Source organism: Pelophylax lessonae, assembly GCF_965119305.1.
Source record: "Pelophylax lessonae genome assembly, chromosome: 13".
Taxonomy (NCBI): Eukaryota; Metazoa; Chordata; class Amphibia; order Anura; family Ranidae; genus Pelophylax; species Pelophylax lessonae.
Genome location: NC_138780.1, coordinates 76,259,886 through 76,277,404, shown reverse-complemented (window position 1 = coordinate 76,277,404; position 17,519 = coordinate 76,259,886).

Here is a 17,519-nt window from a genome sequence, read left to right as displayed (position 1 = left end):
GGGGCGAGCGGAGGAGAAAACATCCTCCCAGCGACAGCGAGGAGCTATGATGGAGCTCCTGGAGCTGGATGTAATATGGAGGGTGCGAGAGAGAGGGGGGAATCGAGAGCTGCGCGGAGAAGGAGGCAAGGGTGGGTAGAGAGAAAATGACGGTGGAAGGGGCGAGCGGAGGAGAAAACATCCTCCCAGCGACAGCAAGGAGCTATGATGGAGCTCCTGTAGCGGAATATGACATGGAGGGTGCGAAAGAGAGGGGGGAATCGAGAGCTGCGCGGAGAAGGAGGCAAGGGTGGGTAGAGAGAAAATGACGGTGGAAGGGGCGAGCGGAGGAGAAAACATCCTCCCAGCGACAGCAAGGAGCTATGATGGAGCTCCTGGAGCGGAATATGACATGGAGGGTGCGAAAGAGAGGGGGGAATCGAAAACTGCGCGGAAAAGGAGGCAAGGGTGGGTAGAGAGAAAATGACGGTGGAAGGGGCGAGCGGAGGAGAAAACTTCCTCCCAGCGACAGTGAGGAGCTATGATGGAACTCCTGGAGCGGAATATGACATGGAGGGTGCGAAAGAGAGGGGGGAATCGAGAGCTGCGCGGAAAAGGAGGCAAGGGTGGGTAGAGAGAAAATGACGGTGGAAGGGGCGAGCGGAGGAGAAAACATCCTCCCAGCGACAGTGAGGAGCTATGATGGAACTCCTGGAGCGGAATATGACATGGAGGGTGCGAAAGAGAGGGGGGAATCGAGAGCTGCGCGGAAAAGGAGGCAAGGGTGGGTAGAGAGAAAATGACGGTGGAAGGGGCGAGCGGAGGAGAAAACATCCTCCCAGCGACAGCGAGGAGCTATGATGGAGCTCCTGGAGCTGGATGTAATATGGAGGGTGCGAGAGAGAGGAGGGAATCGAGAGCTGCGCGGAGAAGGAGGCAAGGGTGGGTAGAGAGAAAATGACGGTGGAAGGGGCGAGCGGAGGAGAAAACATCCTCCCAGCGACAGCAAGGAGCTATGATGGAGCTCCTGGAGCGGAATATGACATGGAGGGTGCGAAAGAGAGGGGGGAATCGAGAGCTGTGCGGAAAAGGAGGCAAGGGTGGGTAGAGAGAAAATGACGGTGGAAGGGGCGAGCGGAGGAGAAAACATCCTCCCAGCGACAGCGAGGAGCTATGATGGAGCTCCTGGAGCTGGATGTAATATGGAGGGTGCGAGAGAGAGGAGGGAATCGAGAGCTGCGCGGAGAAGGAGGCAAGGGTGGGTAGAGAGAAAATGACGGTGGAAGGGGCGAGCGGAGGAGAAAACATCCTCCCAGCGACAGCGAGGAGCTATGATGGAGCTCCTGGAGCTGGATGTAATATGGAGGGTGCGAGAGAGAGGAGGGAATCGAGAGCTGCGCGGAGAAGGAGGCAAGGGTGGGTAGAGAGAAAATGACGGTGGAAGGGGCGAGCGGAGGAGAAAACATCCTCCCAGCGACAGTGAGGAGCTATGATGGAACTCCTGGAGCGGAATATGACATGGAGGGTGCGAAAGAGAGGGGGGAATCGAGAGCTGCGCGGAAAAGGAGGCAAGGGTGGGTAGAGAGAAAATGACGGTGGAAGGGGCGAGCGGAGGAGAAAACATCCTCCCAGCGACAGCAAGGAGCTATGATGGAGCTCCTGGAGCTGGATGTAATATGGAGGGTGCGAGAGAGAGGGGGGAATCGAGAGCTGCGCGGAGAAGGAGGCAAGGGTGGGTAGAGAGAAAATGACGGTGGAAGGGGCGAGCGGAGGAGAAAACATCCTCCCAGCGACAGCATTGAGCTATGATGGAGCTCCTGTAGCGGAATATGACATGGAGGGTGCGAAAGAGAGGGGGGAATCGAGAGCTGCGCGGAGAAGGAGGCAAGGGTGGGTAGAGAGAAAATGACGGTGGAAGGGGCGAGCGGAGGAGAAAACATCCTCCCAGCGACAGCAAGGAGCTATGATGGAGCTCCTGGAGCGGAATATGACATGGAGGGTGCGAAAGAGAGGGGGGAATCGAGAGCTGCGCGGAAAAGGAGGCAAGGGTGGGTAGAGAGAAAATGACGGTGGAAGGGGCGAGCGGAGGAGAAAACATCCTCCCAGCGACAGCGAGGAGCTATGATGGAGCTCCTGGAGCTGGATGTAATATGGAGGGTGCGAGAGAGAGGAGGGAATCGAGAGCTGCGCGGAGAAGGAGGCAAGGGTGGGTAGAGAGAAAATGACGGTGGAAGGGGCGAGCGGAGGAGAAAACATCCTCCCAGCGACAGCGAGGAGCTATGATGGAGCTCCTGGAGCTGGATGTAATATGGAGGGTGCGAGAGAGAGGAGGGAATCGAGAGCTGCGCGGAGAAGGAGGCAAGGGTGGGTAGAGAGAAAATGACGGTGGAAGGGGCGAGCGGAGGAGAAAACATCCTCCCAGCGACAGTGAGGAGCTATGATGGAACTCCTGGAGCGGAATATGACATGGAGGGTGCGAAAGAGAGGGGGGAATCGAGAGCTGCGCGGAAAAGGAGGCAAGGGTGGGTAGAGAGAAAATGACGGTGGAAGGGGCGAGCGGAGGAGAAAACATCCTCCCAGCGACAGCGAGGAGCTATGATGGAGCTCCTGGAGCTGGATGTAATATGGAGGGTGCGAGAGAGAGGGGGGAATCGAGAGCTGCGCGGAGAAGGAGGCAAGGGTGGGTAGAGAGAAAATGACGGTGGAAGGGGCGAGCGGAGGAGAAAACATCCTCCCAGCGACAGCAAGGAGCTATGATGGAGCTCCTGTAGCGGAATATGACATGGAGGGTGCGAAAGAGAGGGGGGAATCGAGAGCTGCGCGGAGAAGGAGGCAAGGGTGGGTAGAGAGAAAATGACGGTGGAAGGGGCGAGCGGAGGAGAAAACATCCTCCCAGCGACAGCAAGGAGCTATGATGGAGCTCCTGGAGCGGAATATGACATGGAGGGTGCGAAAGAGAGGGGGGAATCGAAAACTGCGCGGAAAAGGAGGCAAGGGTGGGTAGAGAGAAAATGACGGTGGAAGGGGCGAGCGGAGGAGAAAACTTCCTCCCAGCGACAGTGAGGAGCTATGATGGAACTCCTGGAGCGGAATATGACATGGAGTGTGCGAAAGAGAGGGGGGAATCGAGAGCTGCGCGGAAAAGGAGGCAAGGGTGGGTAGAGAGAAAATGACGGTGGAAGGGGCGAGCGGAGGAGAAAACATCCTCCCAGCGACAGTGAGGAGCTATGATGGAACTCCTGGAGCGGAATATGACATGGAGGGTGCGAAAGAGAGGGGGGAATCGAGAGCTGCGCGGAAAAGGAGGCAAGGGTGGGTAGAGAGAAAATGACGGTGGAAGAGGCGAGCGGAGGAGAAAACATCCTCCCAGCGACAGTGAGGAGCTATGATGGAACTCCTGGAGCGGAATATGACATGGAGGGTGCGAAAGAGAGGGGGGAATCGAGAGCTGCGCGGAAAATGGAGGCAAGGGTGGGTAGAGAGAAAATGACGGTGGAAGGGGCGAGCGGAGGAGAAAACATCCTCCCAGCGACAGCGAGGAGCTATGATGGAGCTCCTGGAGCGGAATATGACATGGAGGGTGCGCAAGAGAGGGGGGAATCGAGAGCTGCGCGGAAAAGGAGGAAAGGGTGGGTAGAGAGAAAATGACGGTGGAAGGGGCGAGCAGAGGAGAAAACATCCTCCCAGCGACAGCGAGGAGCTATGATGGAGCTCCTGGAGCGGAATATGACATGGAGGGTGCGAAAGAGAGGGGGGAATCGAGAGCTGTGCGGAGAAGGAGGCAAGGGTGGGTAGAGAGAAAATGACGGTGGAAGGGGCGAGCGGAGGAGAAAACATCCTCCCAGCAACAGCCAGGAGCTATGATGGAGCTCCTGGAGCGGAATATGACATGGAGGGTGCGAAAGAGAGGGGGGAATCGAGAGCTGCGTGGAAAAGGAGGCAAGGGTGGGTAGAAAGAAAATGACGGTGGAAGGGGCGAGCGGAGGAGAAAACATCCTCCCAGCGACAGCGAGGAGCTATGATGGAGCTCCTGGAGCGGAATATGACATGGAGGGTGCGAAAGAGAGGGGGGAATCGAGAGCTGCGCGGAAAAGGAGGAAAGGGTGGGTAGAGAGAAAATGACGGTGGAAGGGGCGAGCAGAGGAGAAAACATCCTCCCAGCGACAGCGAAGAGCTATGATGGAGCTCCTGGAGCGGAATATGACATGGAGGGTGCGAAAGAGAGGGGGGAATCGAGAGCTGCGCGGAAAAGGAGGCAAGGGTGGGTAGAGAGAAAATGACGGTGGAAGGAGCGAGCGGAGGAGAAAACATCCTCCCAGCGACAGTGAGGAGCTATGATGGAACTCCTGGAGCGGAATATGACATGGAGGGTGCGAAAGAGAGGGGGGAATCGAGAGCTGCGCGGAAAAGGAGGCAAGGGTGGGTAGAGAGAAAATGACGGTGGAAGGGGCGAGCGGAGGAGAAAACTTCCTCCCAGCGACAGTGAGGAGCTATGATGGAACTCCTGGAGCGGAATATGACATGGAGGGTGCGAAAGAGAGGGGGGAATCGAGAGCTGCGCGGAAAAGGAGGCAAGGGTGGGTAGAGAGAAAATGATGGTGGAAGGGGCGAGCGGAGGAGAAAACATCCTCCCAGCGACAGTGAGGAGCTATGATGGAACTCCTGGAGCGGAATATGCCATGGAGGGTGCGAAAGAGAGGGGGGAATCGAGAGCTGCGCGGAAAAGGAGGCAAGGGTGGGTAGAGAGAAAATGACGGTGGAAGGGGCGAGCGGAGGAGAAAACATCCTCCCAGCGACAGCAAGGAGCTATGATGGAGCTCCTGTAGCGGAATATGACATGGAGGGTGCGAAAGAGAGGGGGGAATCGAGAGCTGCGCGGAAAAGGAGGCAAGGGTGGGTAGAGAGAAAATGACGGTGGAAGGGGCGAGCGGAGGAGAAAACATCCTCCCAGCGACAGCGAGGAGCTATGATGGAGCTCCTGGAGCGGAATATGACATGGAGGGTGCGAAAGAGAGGGGGGAATCGAGAGCTGCGCGGAGAAGGAGGCAAGGGTGGGTAGAGAGAAAATGACAGTGGAAGGGGCGAGCGGAGGAGAAAACATCCTCCCAGCGACAGTGAGGAGCTATGATGGAACTCCTGGAGCGGAATATGACATGGAGGGTGCGAAAGAGAGGGGGGAATCGAGAGCTGCGCGGAAAAGGAGGCAAGGGTGGGTAGAGAGAAAATGACGGTGGAAGGGGCGAGCGGAGGAGAAAACATCCTCCCAGCGACAGCAAGGAGCTATGATGGAGCTCCTGGAGCGGAATATGACATGGAGGGTGCGAAAGAGAGGGGGGAATCGAGAGCTGCGCGGAAAAGGAGGCAAGGGTGGGTAGAGAGAAAATGATGGTGGAAGGGGCGAGCGGAGGAGAAAACATCCTCCCAGCGACAGTGAGGAGCTATGATGGAACTCCTGGAGCGGAATATGACATGGAGGGTGCGAAAGAGAGGGGGGAATCGAGAGCTGCGCGGAAAAGGAGGCAAGGGTGGGTAGAGAGAAAATGATGGTGGAAGGGGCGAGCGGAGGAGAAAACATCCTCCCAGCGACAGCGAGGAGCTATGATGGAGCTCCTGGAGCGGAATATGACATGGAGAGTGCGAAAGAGAGGGGGGAATCGAGAGCTGTGCGGAGAAGGAGGCAAGGGTGGGTAGAGAGAAAATGACGGTGGAAGGGGCGAGCGGAGGAGAAAACATCCTCCCAGCAACAGCGAGGAGCTATGATGGAGCTCCTGGAGCGGAATATGACATGGAGGGTGCGAAAGAGAGGGGGGAATCGAGAGCTGTGCGGAGAAGGAGGCAAGGGTGGGTAGAGAGAAAATGACGGTGGAAGGGGCGAGCGGAGGAGAAAACATCCTCCCAGCAACAGCGAGGAGCTATGATGGAGCTCCTGGAGCGGAATATGACATGGAGGGTGCGAAAGAGAGGGGGGAATCGAGAGCTGCGTGGAAAAGGAGGCAAGGGTGGGTAGAAAGAAAATGACGGTGGAAGGGGCGAGCGGAGGAGAAAACATCCTCCCAGCGACAGCGAGGAGCTATGATGGAGCTCCTGGAGCTGGATGTAATATGGAGGGTGCGAGAGAGAGGAGGGAATCGAGAGCTGCGCGGAGAAGGAGGCAAGGGTGGGTAGAGAGAAAATGACGGTGGAAGGGGCGAGCGGAGGAGAAAACATCCTCCCAGCGACAGTGAGGAGCTATGATGGAACTCCTGGAGCGGAATATGAGGAATCGAGAGCTGCGCGGAAAAGGAGGCAAGGGTGGGTAGAGAGAAAATGACGGTGGAAGGGGCGAGCGGAGGAGAAAACATCCTCCCAGCGACAGCGAGGAGCTATGATGGAGCTCCTGGAGCTGGATGTAATATGGAGGGTGCGAGAGAGAGGGGGGAATCGAGAGCTGCGCGGAGAAGGAGGCAAGGGTGGGTAGAGAGAAAATGACGGTGGAAGGGGCGAGCGGAGGAGAAAACATCCTCCCAGCGACAGCAAGGAGCTATGATGGAGCTCCTGTAGCGGAATATGACATGGAGGGTGCGAAAGAGAGGGGGGAATCGAGAGCTGCGCGGAGAAGGAGGCAAGGGTGGGTAGAGAGAAAATGACGGTGGAAGGGGCGAGCGGAGGAGAAAACATCCTCCCAGCGACAGCAAGGAGCTATGATGGAGCTCCTGGAGCGGAATATGACATGGAGGGTGCGAAAGAGAGGGGGGAATCGAAAACTGCGCGGAAAAGGAGGCAAGGGTGGGTAGAGAGAAAATGACGGTGGAAGGGGCGAGCGGAGGAGAAAACTTCCTCCCAGCGACAGTGAGGAGCTATGATGGAACTCCTGGAGCGGAATATGACATGGAGGGTGCGAAAGAGAGGGGGGAATCGAGAGCTGCGCGGAAAAGGAGGCAAGGGTGGGTAGAGAGAAAATGACGGTGGAAGGGGCGAGCGGAGGAGAAAACATCCTCCCAGCGACAGTGAGGAGCTATGATGGAACTCCTGGAGCGGAATATGACATGGAGGGTGCGAAAGAGAGGGGGGAATCGAGAGCTGCGCGGAAAAGGAGGCAAGGGTGGGTAGAGAGAAAATGACGGTGGAAGGGGCGAGCGGAGGAGAAAACATCCTCCCAGCGACAGCGAGGAGCTATGATGGAGCTCCTGGAGCTGGATGTAATATGGAGGGTGCGAGAGAGAGGAGGGAATCGAGAGCTGCGCGGAGAAGGAGGCAAGGGTGGGTAGAGAGAAAATGACGGTGGAAGGGGCGAGCGGAGGAGAAAACATCCTCCCAGCGACAGCAAGGAGCTATGATGGAGCTCCTGGAGCGGAATATGACATGGAGGGTGCGAAAGAGAGGGGGGAATCGAGAGCTGTGCGGAAAAGGAGGCAAGGGTGGGTAGAGAGAAAATGACGGTGGAAGGGGCGAGCGGAGGAGAAAACATCCTCCCAGCGACAGCGAGGAGCTATGATGGAGCTCCTGGAGCTGGATGTAATATGGAGGGTGCGAGAGAGAGGAGGGAATCGAGAGCTGCGCGGAGAAGGAGGCAAGGGTGGGTAGAGAGAAAATGACGGTGGAAGGGGCGAGCGGAGGAGAAAACATCCTCCCAGCGACAGCGAGGAGCTATGATGGAGCTCCTGGAGCTGGATGTAATATGGAGGGTGCGAGAGAGAGGAGGGAATCGAGAGCTGCGCGGAGAAGGAGGCAAGGGTGGGTAGAGAGAAAATGACGGTGGAAGGGGCGAGCGGAGGAGAAAACATCCTCCCAGCGACAGTGAGGAGCTATGATGGAACTCCTGGAGCGGAATATGACATGGAGGGTGCGAAAGAGAGGGGGGAATCGAGAGCTGCGCGGAAAAGGAGGCAAGGGTGGGTAGAGAGAAAATGACGGTGGAAGGGGCGAGCGGAGGAGAAAACATCCTCCCAGCGACAGCAAGGAGCTATGATGGAGCTCCTGGAGCTGGATGTAATATGGAGGGTGCGAGAGAGAGGGGGGAATCGAGAGCTGCGCGGAGAAGGAGGCAAGGGTGGGTAGAGAGAAAATGACGGTGGAAGGGGCGAGCGGAGGAGAAAACATCCTCCCAGCGACAGCATTGAGCTATGATGGAGCTCCTGTAGCGGAATATGACATGGAGGGTGCGAAAGAGAGGGGGGAATCGAGAGCTGCGCGGAGAAGGAGGCAAGGGTGGGTAGAGAGAAAATGACGGTGGAAGGGGCGAGCGGAGGAGAAAACATCCTCCCAGCGACAGCAAGGAGCTATGATGGAGCTCCTGGAGCGGAATATGACATGGAGGGTGCGAAAGAGAGGGGGGAATCGAGAGCTGCGCGGAAAAGGAGGCAAGGGTGGGTAGAGAGAAAATGACGGTGGAAGGGGCGAGCGGAGGAGAAAACATCCTCCCAGCGACAGCGAGGAGCTATGATGGAGCTCCTGGAGCTGGATGTAATATGGAGGGTGCGAGAGAGAGGAGGGAATCGAGAGCTGCGCGGAGAAGGAGGCAAGGGTGGGTAGAGAGAAAATGACGGTGGAAGGGGCGAGCGGAGGAGAAAACATCCTCCCAGCGACAGCGAGGAGCTATGATGGAGCTCCTGGAGCTGGATGTAATATGGAGGGTGCGAGAGAGAGGAGGGAATCGAGAGCTGCGCGGAGAAGGAGGCAAGGGTGGGTAGAGAGAAAATGACGGTGGAAGGGGCGAGCGGAGGAGAAAACATCCTCCCAGCGACAGTGAGGAGCTATGATGGAACTCCTGGAGCGGAATATGACATGGAGGGTGCGAAAGAGAGGGGGGAATCGAGAGCTGCGCGGAAAAGGAGGCAAGGGTGGGTAGAGAGAAAATGACGGTGGAAGGGGCGAGCGGAGGAGAAAACATCCTCCCAGCGACAGCGAGGAGCTATGATGGAGCTCCTGGAGCTGGATGTAATATGGAGGGTGCGAGAGAGAGGGGGGAATCGAGAGCTGCGCGGAGAAGGAGGCAAGGGTGGGTAGAGAGAAAATGACGGTGGAAGGGGCGAGCGGAGGAGAAAACATCCTCCCAGCGACAGCAAGGAGCTATGATGGAGCTCCTGTAGCGGAATATGACATGGAGGGTGCGAAAGAGAGGGGGGAATCGAGAGCTGCGCGGAGAAGGAGGCAAGGGTGGGTAGAGAGAAAATGACGGTGGAAGGGGCGAGCGGAGGAGAAAACATCCTCCCAGCGACAGCAAGGAGCTATGATGGAGCTCCTGGAGCGGAATATGACATGGAGGGTGCGAAAGAGAGGGGGGAATCGAAAACTGCGCGGAAAAGGAGGCAAGGGTGGGTAGAGAGAAAATGACGGTGGAAGGGGCGAGCGGAGGAGAAAACTTCCTCCCAGCGACAGTGAGGAGCTATGATGGAACTCCTGGAGCGGAATATGACATGGAGTGTGCGAAAGAGAGGGGGGAATCGAGAGCTGCGCGGAAAAGGAGGCAAGGGTGGGTAGAGAGAAAATGACGGTGGAAGGGGCGAGCGGAGGAGAAAACATCCTCCCAGCGACAGTGAGGAGCTATGATGGAACTCCTGGAGCGGAATATGACATGGAGGGTGCGAAAGAGAGGGGGGAATCGAGAGCTGCGCGGAAAAGGAGGCAAGGGTGGGTAGAGAGAAAATGACGGTGGAAGAGGCGAGCGGAGGAGAAAACATCCTCCCAGCGACAGTGAGGAGCTATGATGGAACTCCTGGAGCGGAATATGACATGGAGGGTGCGAAAGAGAGGGGGGAATCGAGAGCTGCGCGGAAAATGGAGGCAAGGGTGGGTAGAGAGAAAATGACGGTGGAAGGGGCGAGCGGAGGAGAAAACATCCTCCCAGCGACAGCGAGGAGCTATGATGGAACTCCTGGAGCGGAATATGACATTGAGGGTGCGAAAGAGAGGGGGGAATCGAGAGCTGCGCGGAAAAGGAGGAAAGGGTGGGTAGAGAGAAAATGACGGTGGAAGGGGCGAGCAGAGGAGAAAACATCCTCCCAGCGACAGCGAGGAGCTATGATGGAGCTCCTGGAGCGGAATATGACATGGAGGGTGCGAAAGAGAGGGGGGAATCGAGAGCTGTGCGGAGAAGGAGGCAAGGGTGGGTAGAGAGAAAATGACGGTGGAAGGGGCGAGCGGAGGAGAAAACATCCTCCCAGCAACAGCCAGGAGCTATGATGGAGCTCCTGGAGCGGAATATGACATGGAGGGTGCGAAAGAGAGGGGGGAATCGAGAGCTGCTTGGAAAAGGAGGCAAGGGTGGGTAGAAAGAAAATGACGGTGGAAGGGGCGAGCGGAGGAGAAAACATCCTCCCAGCGACAGCGAGGAGCTATGATGGAGCTCCTGGAGCGGAATATGACATGGAGGGTGCGAAAGAGAGGGGGGAATCGAGAGCTGCGCGGAAAAGGAGGAAAGGGTGGGTAGAGAGAAAATGACGGTGGAAGGGGCGAGCAGAGGAGAAAACATCCTCCCAGCGACAGCGAAGAGCTATGATGGAGCTCCTGGAGCGGAATATGACATGGAGGGTGCGAAAGAGAGGGGGGAATCGAGAGCTGCGCGGAAAAGGAGGCAAGGGTGGGTAGAGAGAAAATGACGGTGGAAGGAGCGAGCGGAGGAGAAAACATCCTCCCAGCGACAGTGAGGAGCTATGATGGAACTCCTGGAGCGGAATATGACATGGAGGGTGCGAAAGAGAGGGGGGAATCGAGAGCTGCGCGGAAAAGGAGGCAAGGGTGGGTAGAGAGAAAATGACGGTGGAAGGGGCGAGCGGAGGAGAAAACTTCCTCCCAGCGACAGTGAGGAGCTATGATGGAACTCCTGGAGCGGAATATGACATGGAGGGTGCGAAAGAGAGGGGGGAATCGAGAGCTGCGCGGAAAAGGAGGCAAGGGTGGGTAGAGAGAAAATGATGGTGGAAGGGGCGAGCGGAGGAGAAAACATCCTCCCAGCGACAGTGAGGAGCTATGATGGAACTCCTGGAGCGGAATATGCCATGGAGGGTGCGAAAGAGAGGGGGGAATCGAGAGCTGCGCGGAAAAGGAGGCAAGGGTGGGTAGAGAGAAAATGACGGTGGAAGGGGCGAGCGGAGGAGAAAACATCCTCCCAGCGACAGCAAGGAGCTATGATGGAGCTCCTGTAGCGGAATATGACATGGAGGGTGCGAAAGAGAGGGGGGAATCGAGAGCTGCGCGGAAAAGGAGGCAAGGGTGGGTAGAGAGAAAATGACGGTGGAAGGGGCGAGCGGAGGAGAAAACATCCTCCCAGCGACAGCGAGGAGCTATGATGGAGCTCCTGGAGCGGAATATGACATGGAGGGTGCGAAAGAGAGGGGGGAATCGAGAGCTGCGCGGAGAAGGAGGCAAGGGTGGGTAGAGAGAAAATGACGGTGGAAGGGGCGAGCGGAGGAGAAAACATCCTCCCAGCGACAGTGAGGAGCTATGATGGAACTCCTGGAGCGGAATATGACATGGAGGGTGCGAAAGAGAGGGGGGAATCGAGAGCTGCGCGGAAAAGGAGGCAAGGGTGGGTAGAGAGAAAATGACGGTGGAAGGGGCGAGCGGAGGAGAAAACATCCTCCCAGCGACAGCAAGGAGCTATGATGGAGCTCCTGGAGCGGAATATGACATGGAGGGTGCGAAAGAGAGGGGGGAATCGAGAGCTGCGCGGAAAAGGAGGCAAGGGTGGGTAGAGAGAAAATGATGGTGGAAGGGGCGAGCGGAGGAGAAAACATCCTCCCAGCGACAGTGAGGAGCTATGATGGAACTCCTGGAGCGGAATATGACATGGAGGGTGCGAAAGAGAGGGGGGAATCGAGAGCTGCGCGGAAAAGGAGGCAAGGGTGGGTAGAGAGAAAATGATGGTGGAAGGGGCGAGCGGAGGAGAAAACATCCTCCCAGCGACAGTGAGGAGCTATGATGGAACTCCTGGAGCGGAATATGACATGGAGGGTGCGAAAGAGAGGGGGGAATCGAGAGCTGCGCGGAAAAGGAGGCAAGGGTGGGTAGAGAGAAAATGACGGTGGAAGGGGCGAGCGGAGGAGAAAACTTCCTCCCAGCGACAGTGAGGAGCTATGATGGAACTCCTGGAGCGGAATATGACATGGAGGGTGCGAAAGAGAGGGGGGAATCGAGAGCTGCGCGGAAAAGGAGGCAAGGGTGGGTAGAGAGAAAATGACGGTGGAAGGGGCGAGCGGAGGAGAAAACTTCCTCCCAGCGACAGTGAGGAGCTATGATGGAACTCCTGGAGCGGAATATGACATGGAGGGTGCGAAAGAGAGGGGGGAATCGAGAGCTGCGCGGAAAAGGAGGCAAGGGTGGGTAGAGAGAAAATGACGGTGGAAGGGGCGAGCGGAGGAGAAAACATCCTCCCAGCGACAGTGAGGAGCTATGATGGAACTCCTGGAGCGGAATATGACATTGAGGGTGCGAAAGAGAGGGGGGAATCGAGAGCTGCGCGGAAAAGGAGGCAAGGGTGGGTAGAGAGAAAATGACGGTGGAAGGGGCGAGCGGAGGAGAAAACATCCTCCCAGCGACAGCGAGGAGCTATGATGGAGCTCCTGGAGCGGAATATGACATGGAGGGTGCGAAAGAGAGGGGGGAATCGAGAGCTGCGCGGAAAAGGAGGCAAGGGTGGGTAGAGAGAAAATGACGGTGGAAGGGGCGAGCGGAGGAGAAAACTTCCTCCCAGCGACAGTGAGGAGCTATGATGGAACTCCTGGAGCGGAATATGACATGGAGGGTGCGAAAGAGAGGGGGGAATCGAGAGCTGCGCGGAAAAGGAGGCAAGGGTGGGTAGAGAGAAAATGACGGTGGAAGGGGCGAGCGGAGGAGAAAACATCCTCCCAGCGACAGTGAGGAGCTATGATGGAACTCCTGGAGCGGAATATGACATTGAGGGTGCGAAAGAGAGGGGGGAATCGAGAGCTGCGCGGAAAAGGAGGCAAGGGTGGGTAGAGAGAAAATGACGGTGGAAGGGGCGAGCGGAGGAGAAAACATCCTCCCAGCGACAGCGAGGAGCTATGATGGAGCTCCTGGAGCGGAATATGACATGGAGGGTGCGAAAGAGAGGGGGGAATCGAGAGCTGCGCGGAAAAGGAGGCAAGGGTGGGTAGAGAGAAAATGACGGTGGAAGGGGCGAGCGGAGGAGAAAACATCCTCCCAGCGACAGCAAGGAGCTATGATGGAGCTCCTGGAGCGGAATATGACATGGAGGGTGCGAAAGAGAGGGGGGAATCGAGAGCTGCGCGGAAAAGGAGGCAAGGGTGGGTAGAGAGAAAATGACGGTGGAAGGGGCAAGCGGAGGAGAAAACTTCCTCCCAGCGACAGTGAGGAGCTATGATGGAACTCCTGGAGCGGAATATGACATGGAGGGTGCGAAAGAGAGGGGGGAATCGAGAGCTGCGCGGAAAAGGAGGCAAGGGTGGGTAGAGAGAAAATGACGGTGGAAGGGGCAAGCGGAGGAGAAAACTTCCTCCCAGCGACAGTGAGGAGCTATGATGGAACTCCTGGAGCGGAATATGACATGGAGGGTGCGAAAGAGAGGGGGGAATCGAGAGCTGCGCGGAAAAGGAGGCAAGGGTGGGTAGAGAGAAAATGACGGTGGAAGGGGCGAGCGGAGGAGAAAACATCCTCCCAGCGACAGTGAGGAGCTATGATGGAACTCCTGGAGCGGAATATGACATGGAGGGTGCGAAAGAGAGGGGGGAATCGAGAGCTGCGCGGAAAAGGAGGCAAGGGTGGGTAGAGAGAAAATGACGGTGGAAGGGGCGAGCGGAGGAGAAAACGTCCTCCCAGCGACAGCAAGGAGCTATGATGGAGCTCCTGGAGCGGAATATGACATGGAGGGTGCGAAAGAGAGGGGGGAATCGAGAGCTGCGCGCAAAAGGAGGCAAGGGTGGGTAGAGAGAAAATGACGGTGGAAGGGGCGAGCGGAGGAGAAAACTTCCTCCCAGCGACAGTGAGGAGCTATGATGGAACTCCTGGAGCGGAATATGACATGGAGGGTGCGAAAGAGAGGGGGGAATCGAGAGCTGCGCGGAAAAGGAGGAAAGGGTGGGTAGAGAGAAAATGACGGTGGAAGGGGCGAGCAGAGGAGAAAACATCCTCCCAGCGACAGCGAGGAGCTATGATGGAGCTCCTGGAGCGGAATATGACATGGAGGGTGCGAAAGAGAGGGGGGAATCGAGAGCTGCGTGGAAAAGGAGGCAAGGGTGGGTAGAAAGAAAATGACGGTGGAAGGGGCGAGCGGAGGTGAAAACATCCTCCCAGCGACAGCGAGGAGCTATGATGGAGCTCCTGGAGCGGAATATGACATGGAGGGTGCGAAAGAGAGGGGGGAATCGAGAGCTGCGCGGAAAAGGAGGAAAGGGTGAGTAGAGAGAAAATGACGGTGGAAGGGGCGAGCAGAGGAGAAAACATCCTCCCAGCGACAGCGAGGAGCTATGATGGAGCTCCTGGAGCGGAATATGACATGGAGGGTTCGAAAGAGAGGGGGGAATCGAGAGCTGCGCGGAGAAGGAAGCAAGGGTGGGTAGAGAGAAAATGACGGTGGAAGGGGCGAGCGGAGGAGAAAACATCCTCCCAGCGACAGCGAGGAGCTATGATGGAGCTCCTGGAGCGGAATATGACATGGAGGGTGCGAAAGAGAGGGGGGAATTGAGAGCTGCGCGGAGAAGGAGGCAAGGGTGGGTAGAGAGAAAATGACGGTGGAAGGGGCGAGCGGAGGAGAAAACATCCTCCCAGCGACAGCGAGGAGCTATGATGGAGCTCCTGGAGCGGAATATGACATGGAGGGTGCGAAAGAGAGGGGGGAATCGAGAGCTGCGCGGAAAAGGAGGCAAGGGTGGGTAGAGAGAAAATGACGGTGGAAGGGGCGAGCGGAGGAGAAAACATCCTCCCAGCGACAGCGAGGAGCTATGATGGAGCTCCTGGAGCGGAATATGACATGGAGGGTGCGAAAGAGAGGGGGGAATCGAGAGCTGCGCGGAAACGGAGGAAAGGGTGGGTAGAGAGAAAATGACGGTGGAAGGGGCGAGCGGAGGAGAAAACATCCTCCCAGCGACAGCGAAGAGCTATGATGGAGCTCCTGGAGCGGAATATGACATGGAGGGTGCGAAAGAGAGGGGGGAATCGAGAGCTGCGCGGAGAAGGAGGCAAGGGTGGGTAGAGAGAAAATGACGGTGGAAGGGGCGAGCGGAGGAGAAAACATCCTCCCAGCGACAGTGAGGAGCTATGATGGAACTCCTGGAGCGGAATATGACATGGAGGGTGCGAAAGAGAGGGGGAATCGAGAGCTGCGCGGAAAAGGAGGCAAGGGTGGGTAGAGAGAAAATGACGGTGGAATGGGCGAGCGGAGGAGAAAACATCCTCCCAGCGACAGCGAGGAGCTATGATGGAGCTCCTGGAGCGGAATATGACATGGAGGGTGCGCAAGAGAGGGGGGAATCGAGAGCTGCGCGGAAAAGGAGGAAAGGGTGGGTAGAGAGAAAATGACGGTGGAAGGGGCGAGCAGAGGAGAAAACATCCTCCCAGTGACAGCGAGGAGCTATGATGGAGCTCCTGGAGCGGAATATGACATGGAGGGTGCGAAAGAGAGGGGGGAATCGAGAGCTGTGCGGAGAAGGAGGCAAGGGTGGGTAGAGAGAAAATGACGGTGGAAGGGGCGAGCGGAGGAGAAAACATCCTCCCAGCAACAGCGAGGAGCTATGATGGAGCTCCTGGAGCGGAATATGACATGGAGGGTGCGAAAGAGAGGGGGGAATCGAGAGCTGTGCGGAGAAGGAGGCAAGGGTGGGTAGAGAGAAAATGACGGTGGAAGGGGCGAGCGGAGGAGAAAACATCCTCCCAGCAACAGCGAGGAGCTATGATGGAGCTCCTGGAGCGGAATATGACATGGAGGGTGCGAAAGAGAGGGGGGAATCGAGAGATGCGCGGAAAAGGAGGCAAGGGTGGGTAGAGAGAAAATGACGGTGGAAGGGGCGAGCGGAGGAGAAAACATCCTCCCAGCGACAGCGAGGAGCTATGATGGAGCTCCTGGAGCGGAATATGACATGGAGGGTGCGAAAGAGAGGGGGGAATCGAGAGCTGCGCGGAGAAGGAGGCAAGGGTGGGTAGAGAGAAAATGATGGTGGAAGGGGCGAGCGGAGGAGAAAACATCCTCCCAGCGACAGCAAGGAGCTATGATGGAGCTCCTGGAGCGGAATATGACATGGAGGGTGCGAAAGAGAGGGGGGAATCGAGAGCTGCACGGAGAAGGAGGCAAGGGTGGGTAGAGAGAAAATGACGGTGGAAGGGGCGAGCGGAGGAGAAAACATCCTCCCAGCGACAGCGAGGAGCTATGATGGAGCTCCTGGAGCAGAATATGACATGGAGGGTGCGAAAGAGAGGGGGGAATCGAGAGCTGCGCGGAGAAGGAGGCAAGGGTGGGTAGAGAGAAAATGACGGTGGAAGGGGCGAGCGGAGGAGAAAACATCCTCCCAGCGACAGTGAGGAGCTATGATGGAACTCCTGGAGCGGAATATGACATGGAGGGTGCGAAAGAGAGGGGGGAATCGAGAGCTGTGCGGAGAAGGAGGCAAGGGTGGGTAGAGAGAAAATGACGGTGGAAGGGGCGAGCGGAGGAGAAAACATCCTCCCAGCAACAGCGAGGAGCTATGATGGAGCTCCTGGAGCGGAATATGACATGGAGGGTGCGAAAGAGAGGGGGGAATCGAGAGCTGTGCGGAGAAGGAGGCAAGGGTGGGTAGAGAGAAAATGACGGTGGAAGGGGCGAGCGGAGGAGAAAACATCCTCCCAGCAACAGCGAGGAGCTATGATGGAGCTCCTGGAGCGGAATATGACATGGAGGGTGCGAAAGAGAGGGGGGAATCGAGAGATGCGCGGAAAAGGAGGCAAGGGTGGGTAGAGAGAAAATGACGGTGGAAGGGGCGAGCGGAGGAGAAAACATCCTCCCAGCGACAGCGAGGAGCTATGATGGAGCTCCTGGAGCGGAATATGACATGGAGGGTGCGAAAGAGAGGGGGGAATCGAGAGCTGCGCGGAGAAGGAGGCAAGGGTGGGTAGAGAGAAAATGATGGTGGAAGGGGCGAGCGGAGGAGAAAACATCCTCCCAGCGACAGCAAGGAGCTATGATGGAGCTCCTGGAGCGGAATATGACATGGAGGGTGCGAAAGAGAGGGGGGAATCGAGAGCTGCGCGGAGAAGGAGGCAAGGGTGGGTAGAGAGAAAATGACGGTGGAAGGGGCGAGCGGAGGAGAAAACATCCTCCCAGCGACAGCGAGGAGCTATGATGGAGCTCCTGGAGCAGAATATGACATGGAGGGTGCGAAAGAGAGGGGGGAATCGAGAGCTGCGCGGAGAAGGAGGCAAGGGTGGGTAGAGAGAAAATGACGGTGGAAGGGGCGAGCGGAGGAGAAAACATCCTCCCAGCGACAGTGAGGAGCTATGATGGAACTCCTGGAGCGGAATATGACATGGAGGGTGCGAAAGAGAGGGGGGAATCGAGAACTGCGCGGAAAAGGAGGCAAGGGTGGGTAGAGAGAAAATGACGGTGGAAGGGG